We start from the raw sequence: 7,471 nt of genomic DNA, 5'->3' as shown, positions 1-7,471 counted from the left end.
GCTGTACATACAAACAATAAAATAGATAAAAGTAAACCTGTCCATGGTGTACAATCTAAGAAATAATAGCATAATACATATACATAAATAATACATAACAATACTGGAAAGGGTTCAATAAGACAGGCAACAAATTAAAAATGTCAAATAGCAAATAATAGTCACGCAATGCCTGGGAACACTTCTCTGAACAGGATGGTCTTCAACTCAGTTTTGAAACTAGTTAAAGAAGTGATGACCCGTGTTCATGGGGGAAGGAGGTTCCAGGAGTGAGGGGCAGCAAGTGAAAAGGGACGAATTCGGGACAGAGCAGAGAAAATCCTGGGCTGAGTCAACAGACCTTGACTACCGGAAGTGAGGGCCCGGGCAGGAAGTTGAGGAGAAAGAAGGTCTGATAAATAAGGAGGGGCCAGCCCATGAAGGGCTTTAAAAGTCAACAACAGAAGCTTATACTGAATATGGAAAGGGAGGGGGGGGCAGTGAAGGAATGACAACAAAGGAGAGATATGATCAGAGCAGTGGGCGGATGTAATAATGCATGCAGCTGAATGCAGGACAGAAATTAAAGGATGGAAGTGAGAAAGAGGAAGCCCAGCCAGAAGGATGTTACAGAAATCAAGTTGTGATACCACTAGGGCATGGACCTGAGAGAGACAGAGAGAAATGGTCAGATTTTGGCAATATTGTATAAAAAGAATCTACATACCTTAGCTGTGGTCTGGATCTGGGGGATACATAACAGAGAAGAATAAAAAATAAAACCAAAACTACGGGCTTGCTGGACTGGTCAAATAGAACTGTCATCAATAGAAACAGAAAAGGAGTATTGAAGAGTAGACTTAGGTGGAAAAACAAGAAGCTCCATTTTGGACATATTGAGCTTCAAGCGTCAATGTCACATCTACTGAGAGACAGCTGTAAGACAAGATGAAACTTGCTGTTTAACTGTCATGGATCAATGCTATGGAATTCTGGGAATTTTAGGTTGTTGTGGCATCAGAGGTATTTAACAAAGAAATCTAACTCCCTCACAAAATTACCATTCCCAGAAATCCATAGCATTGAGACACGGCTGCTAAAGTGATGTCAAACTGGATTATTTCAACAATGTGGATGCAGACCTAGATAATCATGTATAGATAGGGAGTATCATCCATTGTTTCACTTTGCAGAAATACTGGAATAAAACATTGTTTCATTTTATATGCACACATGAACAACAACAACAAAAAAGCCAGCATGCATTGTTTTCATTAAGCCATTTTAGGAATCAAAAGTATTTTTCATAATTATACCAACAAAATAAAATATATCAGTACAGTATCTATACAGGATGATTCTTCCTCATCTGAAATTTTTGGGACCAGAAGTATTTTGGATTTTGGGTTTTAAAATATTTGCATATACATAATGAAATATTTTGGAGATGGTATCCAAGTCTAAACATGAAATTCATTTATGTTTCATATACACTTTACACATTTTATTCAAAATATTTTTCATGTTGTGCATGAAACAAAGTTAATGTATGCTGAACCATCAGAAAGCAAAGCTGTCACTATATCAGCCAACCATGGGGACACTTTTAGATTTTGGAATATCTTGTATTTCAGAATTCCAAACAAAGGAGTCTCGACCTGTATCAGGGTTTTTCAACCTAGGTTCCCTAGAATCCTCAGGTTCTACATGAAGTCCCTAGTAGTTCTACAAGAAATAATGAATAAAAAATAGAAATATTTTTGAGCTATAGATGTTATAATTTTATTCAGAAGTTCCTTGAAACTGCAAAATTATTTCAAGAGTTTCCCCAAAGTAGAAAGATTGAGAAAGGCTGATCTATATAGGTAGTGAAAACAAAGAAGAATGGTGAAGAAGAATATTATAAGTCCTTTCTCTGCTCATGACTGATAGTTTTAAAAGAACATGAGCATCTTTGATTGTTGTTTATCTTCTAGGAAGTCATAACTCACAAGCCAAGCAGAAGGCAAGCAATCTGAGATTAGAACCAGCCAGTATCAGGCTATTTAAGAGCAGAGTTTGTTTGAGGAGTTGCTGGAAGCAACTTTTCTGTTTCTTGGCCAGCATTCTTGTTCCCTGACTCCTGTATTCTCTATTTTGGACTTCTTTGACCCTCTGACTATGTTGATCTTGATAACTGTTATCTCCTTTGACATGGACTGCTTGACCAATGTATTTCTTTTAATGGACTCCCTATCCAGTGCTCCTTAGCCCTGGAACCACTTCAAGCAGATCAATGGCCTATGCAGCTGCCCCTTAGTTGTGACAAAACACACCAACCCCAGGGAGAGGAGGGTGGGGAGCCGAGCTAAAATGACCCCGAGCATGCTGACTCATGGCCTTATATAGGCCTAAACACTGGGCAGGGCAGGGAGCCAAAGCTCCGCCCCTCCTGGGCAGCCAACCAATCGGCTGCCCTGGAGGACCGGAAATGGCTACCAGCAAGAGATCCTCCAAAGTCCTAGAGCAACCTCTCGCCGGAGTTCCTGCCCATTGCCCCCGAAATTGGCCAATCCGCTGGCCCCAAGCCCCAGCAAAGCATGCTGGGGCTTGAACCCGCCCCAGCAAAGCATGCTGGGGCACACCCAGTCCCTGGAGGGGTCCGCCGGCTGCTGCTGTCTCCCGGCGGCAACACCGCTCGCCGGGGGATTCCAGAGGCAGCCGTTTGTCTAATGAAACCTGAGTGTTTGTTAACTGCTCTTGATTCAACACCAGCTCATAGTGACCCTGTGGATGAGACATCTCCAAGACCCTCTATCCCCCACTGCTCTGCTTAGGTCCTGCAGATTTAGTCCCATGACCCCCCCCCCCCCCCCCCCCCCCCCCCCCCCCCGGTTGGGGCTTCCCCCTTTTTTCCCCCCCCCCCCCCCCCCCCCCGATCGAGTCTAACCATCTGGTGTGTGGTCTTCCTCTCTTTCTACTACATTCGACCTTTCCTTGTATGATGAATGAGTGAGTTCTGACTTAAACCCAGAGCTGAAGAACCGAAGAACCAAGGAATTGTGCTTTAAACATAGCTAAAGGGCCAAACAAGATGGTTCCATGCAAAGCATTGATGTGATGAAGGTATTTGGCAGCCGAGGTGAGGAAAGTCTGAAAACTTGGAAGCTGAAGCGGGGTGCCGTCCAAGTGTGACGAACTATGACCGGGAAGAACCTTATCTCCTGAGTTGCCATGAAGAGGAACTGACAGGACAATGGAGGGCTTTGAACAGAACGAGTTGCTTTGAACACAGACTGATCTGAACAGCCTGTCTCTCCTCCCAAAAGAAGAAGTTGAGTAATGGGCTGCAATATTGTGAGACTTCAGCAGCCAAAGTCAGGGGGAAGAAAAAGTATAAAGACCCTGGACTTTCATCTCCATTTTGTTGGCATCACCCGCGGCAACGGTGTCATCCCCAGCCTTCGAGAACAACTGATCAATGTTCGGCGGAAGGAAAGTGTGTGTGAGTATTGTATGAATGTGTGAGTGAAAGAGCTCTTGATAGTCAATGATTGTGTTACTTTGTTACTTGCATGGTGTTTAAAACCAAATTTGGTGTCTCAATGTCTGTTTCAGCCCTATAGTGAATAAGTCCACGGAGGGAGAGATTCTCATCACACGCTCTCAGGATAAACAGGTTGCCCTTAACAAACTTGGGCATAACGAACTGCCATCCATAGCTTTTCATGATCTATGCAGTAAAAGGCTTTGCTATAATCTATAAAGCACATGCTGAATTTCCTTCTCTATTCATCAAGGGACTATGAAAGATAAGACAGTCTGGAATGTGATTGCAAAAAGTAATGTATAACAGAAAGATAAGTGTGTTTAACAAGTGACTTTATCAAGGTGAATTGCTGCAAATAGGATGTAGAATTGCAACTGGTGATTTATTCTTTCCAAAAATCCATTCATTCTGTATCCTGTATCTGTATATTTCATTCGTACTTCTTTTTCAAAGTAAATAGCACTTGGAGGGTACTCCTGACTACAAACACAAAATTTATTGTTGCTGCAAAGAATATAACATAATATATAAGACTGCTAGTTCTGGAATTCAAACATACATGTGTGTGTGTGTGTGTGTGTGTGTGTGTGTGTGTGAAATCCTGAAACAGAATTTAATGTGTGTGTTGAAGCTACCATATTATATTTCCATTCTATGCCTTTCAAGTCCTGCAAATGACTTTACATTTCCTGGACTTTGAAAATCTCCATATTGTCCTATGGCCAGAAGGAGGAGGAACCTGCCTGCAAAATATATCCTCCCCAGCATGCCATCTTTACTAAGGACTGAAACAACATGAAGGCATCTGACTAACATCTCCAATTTTTTTCCTCCTGTTTGCTTTGTAATATCTTGCCTGATGAAGAAGCCCATGGACCTTCAAAAGCTTGCAAGAAGTATATTGTGCATTTTGGTTGGCCGATAAAGATATCACTGATGGGTTTTTGTTTGTGTTTGTTAAATGGCCAACACAGCTCCTCCTGCATGTTTTCAGGATCTGGATTTGGCTTAAAAACAATTAATATACAGTACCTCAGAAACAACTTTGGTCTGGATGGTATACTGTAGTAGGACTGAAAACAGAAATATATAGCATTAATTATGGGAAATAAAATATATCATGCTGGCCATCATGCTTTATTGGTTCTGTAAATTTCCTGCATGCTTCAATTTTGTTTTTTTTTTCCACTTTATTGTTTAAATTTTAGCATAATGACATAATTATTTACATTAATAACCCATGTGTGTGTGTGTTACATATTGTTCTCTTAATACATAACATTTATAGTTTCCAATTTATCTTGCGTAATTGTTAAACACAATTTCCCCATAATTATATATAATCCAATACATCAGATTTACATATACTGTTTTTCATGCTTCAATTTTGTATGTAGTTCAGCTTTGTGATTAAGTAAGAGAAATCAGTTGAAAACAAAACTATAGGCACTTTGTTCTTTGGTACAAAGGCAGATGTTAGGACTTGTCCTTCCAAGCAATGCACCTGGGGTACAATGCTACATGTATTTGCTTGGAAATAAGTTATACTATGTTTGAAAGGACGTACTCCCTGGTTATTGTGTAGACAATTCTGTTCTTAGGCCCGCAATCTGATGCATAGTTCAGTGTGAGCAAATACCATTAACGATACTAGGACTTGCTTCCACGTGAGGATACAAAAGCTAAACACTGATTCAAGTATTTAGATAACAGTTAATGCTAAAAGGGGTGGGGATGGCTCCATCTTGTTGTAGCAACATTTCAAATGGCTTCTCACAGAGTCCCTTTTATTATAATTATACCTCAAAAAGAAAAGAAAAAAAGAGCAGTTTGACATGTTTCAGGAAACCTTTTCTCTAAAACTAACAATATGTACATGTGAAGTGCAACAACTAGATGGAGTAGGCATTACATAAGTAAATAAAATCATTTTGAACCTTCTAGAGACCACGTGAATATTTCTTCAGAAATGTATCCAGGGATGGTTTCTTTCTTTCTCCATCCTCTCTACATTTCTTGTGATTTCTATTCTGGTGGTGAGATGTACAGCATAGATCTGTAACATGTGGGAGATATAGATAGAGAGGCTCCTCCCTCCCTAACTGTCATCTTTTGGCCTCTGAGGGAGAGAGTAGGCTGGCCCAGTTCCATCAGGGGCTAGCCTGAAGAAGAAGAGCCCTCCCTCCGATCCATCTGCCTTGGTCCAGGCCTCAGAGGGAGAGAAGAATGCTGGACCTGATTCCCTTTCCCCCCTCACCATTCCCTTCTCCTTTTGTGTCGTGTCTTTTAGATTGTAAGCCTGTGGGCAGGGAACTGTCTGTTATCCCCTCTATTGTAAACCGCTCGGATTCCCAGTGATTGGGCGGTATATAAATAAAACCTATTATTATTATTATTATTATTATTATTATTATTATTATTATTATTATATAAGGAGGCAGGCTTATCTATCCTTCCCCTTCTGTTTCTCTGTTCATGCATGCTCAGAGATTCTGGAGGCAACTGCTATTTAACCTGCCTATTGTAGGCAGATATATGCAATAAGATAGTTATGATAAAATTCTATTCTTTCTGAGCTCAAGCTTTGTTGCACTGTTTAATGCTCACACACTGCTGCAACCTGATACTGAAAGTCTGTGTTTCTCCAGCCCTGGCTCACCATCCTCCCAATTACAAAGCTGATAAAACACTTTTAGCTAGACAGAAGACAAGGAAGAAAAAAAAAGAGATGATAGGCATATGGAACTTCACTTTCAGAGGCTTTATTTACTGAGGTATGCCTTTTCCTGGGAATTCTCTCTATACATTAGAATATTGCTTACATTAAGACCTTTTTGAAATAAATAGACTCTTTCATTACCTCTAAAAATCTAATGATGTGGGCAATTGTCTCTATCTAATTATAAGGTGAGCTCTATGTTTGTTTGTTTTTTAAATGATACCTGTTCACTATTTCACTAGATCATGAGAGGGCAAAAAGAACTGTGCATTTGGTATGCAGTTTTAAATCATTCTTCCTGAATCTGTAATCCTTATAATGCTACTTCACAAAGGTCAAAAGTGCAATTAATATTGATGCAGTTGTAGATTAACTAAAGAATCAACTTTGCTTGACTTTTAGACTAGTTAGCAATGATACATCTTGGTCAGCATTACTGCATCTTAGATTTGTGTTTTCTATATTTATTCTGCCAAAGGTTTACCACTTTAAATTATCTGTGTTCTGTGACACAGCATAGCTTCATCCATGCTAGAGTTTTATTGGGTAGGTGGAGGTCAAGATAAAACAAATTGCATCAGTGTATTTGTGTGATCAATTGATTGCAAGGTCAAATACAGCTTAAATTCAGGGAAACACTGGAATGTAAGCGATCAAGGACCCAGGATATTTTCTTGAAACAAATGACTGCTTTAAAAAGGTGTGATAACTAAGGGCTTTGGGCCATTAACACTAGATGGTCATTAAGGCCCTTGAAATTGTTATAGCTTTTATAACCGCTCTTATCTAAAGCAAACAATTAAACATTTTAATTGCATTATAGGAATGACAGGAGATAATTGAAGTTATCAGGAAGTAATGTGGCCACATTATTGTGAGTTACTGTGTCACTGTTTACCTATGGAATTGCCATGTAGTTAACATAGACTAGAGTTATTGCCCAGTAGCTATTCAATTAGGCTTGAATCCAGGTTACTTCTTCCGTAAAGGATGACACTGAGAAAAGGTGATGGAGAAAGGTGTTGCCTTTGCCTGCAGTCCAAAACCCTCACGTATAATCAATCATCCTATACCAGGAGACCCTTTTCATATCATTTTGATATGTACGGAAATACATTTTAACATATGTTAATGCTTGAAGTTCAATTTTTCAAATAAAAAGCATTTTCAAAGCGGGAATGAGTGCATCTTACATGAGCTTACTCAATCAAAATGCTGATTTAATATAACATTCTTCCTGATTC

This window comes from Sceloporus undulatus, chromosome 3 (genome assembly GCF_019175285.1).
Source record: "Sceloporus undulatus isolate JIND9_A2432 ecotype Alabama chromosome 3, SceUnd_v1.1, whole genome shotgun sequence".
Taxonomy (NCBI): domain Eukaryota; kingdom Metazoa; phylum Chordata; class Lepidosauria; order Squamata; family Phrynosomatidae; genus Sceloporus; species Sceloporus undulatus.
The sequence above is the reverse complement of the archived record's forward strand: the minus strand, read 5'-3'. Positions refer to the sequence as shown.